Raw genomic sequence first — 2,243 nt, 5'->3', positions numbered from 1 at the left:
AACCAATGCATTATTGATTCTGGGGACTGTTCCATTCAGTAAATGACTCCTAAATGGCCTGGATTTCTGATTGCAAAGTCATCATGTATCATTAAGCAGTATGGAGAATGTCAGCATGATATGACTCAACAACATTAAAAATGCTAAAAACAGGGTAAGTAGAAAGATAAGTTAAATCAAAAGCAAAATGATCTAATAAATTTTTAGATTCTAACTTTAATTAGCATAAATCAATGACACAAGGAAAATTTATATTTGTGTGCACCATGGTGGGATTCTAGACTTGAAAAATCCTACAGATTACTATGGGATTTAACTAATAATAAAGGCTTCCTAAATATTTGAATGTTGAAATAATAGCATTCTCCATTTTCAATGATAGCCACATGGTTTGTCTTTTTTAACTCTCAGGTCTACGGTTACTTGATCATTCTATTGTTGTCATATATTATGTAATGTAGTGATTGCAGAATGAGGAGAACAGCAAATATTAAAGGATTAAAATCATAAAAGTCTCCCTTATCTTCTCAATTGCTAGTCTTCTTAGTCCCTTTTAAAATTTCTTTCCCTTCTGTTTTTTGTTTATATTTTGGCGGAACCAGGGATTGAACTCAGGCCCTCGCAGTTGCCAGGCACGTGCTTTTTCTACTGAGCTATCTCCCCAGATCTCTTTCCCTTCTATATAAATACACTATGTAACCCTGGATGCTAATTTTGTACTTCTTAACTCAAGACTTATATTGTCAAGAAAGTTAGAAACATGAGATTTTAACACAGTATACATTTTCATAATAACAAATGGCAAATAGTTTTTTTTTCCATGTTTTGTTTTTTAAGACAAGATCTCACTGTGTAGGTCAGGCTGGCCTTGACCTCATGATATAGACTAGGCTGGCCTTGAACCTGCAGCAATCCTTCTGCCTCCTGCATGGGCTACCACATCTGGCTAAGGTATTACCTTTAAGAACAATCTGATCAAGAAAGTGAAAAATAAGGGTCCAGGGAGATGGCTCAGTTCCGCCCCCCCCCCCAAAAAAATGTTTGGGGCCGGGGAGGTGGCTCAGTAGGATAAGCGCTTGCCTGGCAAGCACAAGGGCCTGAGTTCAATCCCCCGTTCTGCTAAAAAAAAAAAAAAAAAAAAGAAAACAGAAAATGAAAAATAGGGTGGGGAGGTAGCTCAGTGGCATAAGTGCTTGCCTTGCAAGTGCAAGGTCCAGAGTTCAATCCCCAGTACCACAAAAAAAAAAAAGTAAAAACAAAGAAAGTGAAAAAATAAGTCACAGACTAAGAAAATATTAACAAATCATATATTTTTAAGAGATTAATTTCTAGAACATATAAAGAACCCAAACAACTCAACAACAAAACTCAAACAAATCAGAAAAAGGCAGCCATGCTGGCCACACCCCTGGGGCATGCGATTGTGATTGGACGTGGGTCACGTGCCTGGAAGCCCAGACTCGGGAGGCTGGAAAAAGGAAGGATCACTACAAGTCTGATCTATGTAGTGAGTCCCTGTAGACCCTGTACTAAATAAATAAATTCTTTTTTAAAAAGGCAAAAGAAAAAGGCAGAGGCTGAGCATGGTGGGGAACACTTATTATCCTAGAACTCGGGAAGTTGAGGCAGAAGGATCGCCAGCCTGAGCTATGTAAGTTAGTTCAAGGCCAGCCTGCACTACATAATGAGATCTTGTCTCAAAAAAAAAAAAAAAAAAGAAAAGAAAAGTGGAGAACTTGAAAGACATTTCTTCAAAAGAAAGGAGACCAGTGGCCAATAACCACATGAAAAGATAGTCACCATTCATGAGAGTTCAGGTCACAAGATACCATTTCCTATCAGGATGGCTGGTATAAAAATAAGAGAGAAAATAACAATTTGTTGTCAAGGGTGTGGAGCGATAGGAACCCTTGCGTAAGGCGGATGAGAGTGTAGAATGGCGTTGCTGCTGTGGAAAACAGTGTGGTGCATCCTTCAAAGTTAAACCCAGAGCTGTGAGGGGATCTAGGGGCTGCACTACAAGGCCTAGAACCCCACTTTCCATAGTGGGTAAACCAGACAGAAGACTCAAACAGCGCTGTAGACAAACTGCGTCTCCCACAAGTGTGTGGAGGTCTCCGCTCTGCAGTGGCGAATAGACGTTCTCCTGAACTGCACGTGGTACCCCTCCAGGAGAGATAGAACCCAGCATGGTGGAGACTAAAGTAACAAAACTTAGGGGACGCACCCAACGCAATGCTCAG

This window comes from Octodon degus, unplaced genomic scaffold, assembly GCF_000260255.1.
Source record: "Octodon degus isolate 3935 unplaced genomic scaffold, OctDeg1.0 scaffold00035, whole genome shotgun sequence".
NCBI classification, from domain to species: Eukaryota; Metazoa; Chordata; class Mammalia; order Rodentia; family Octodontidae; genus Octodon; species Octodon degus.
The sequence above is the reverse complement of the archived record's forward strand: the minus strand, read 5'-3'. Positions refer to the sequence as shown.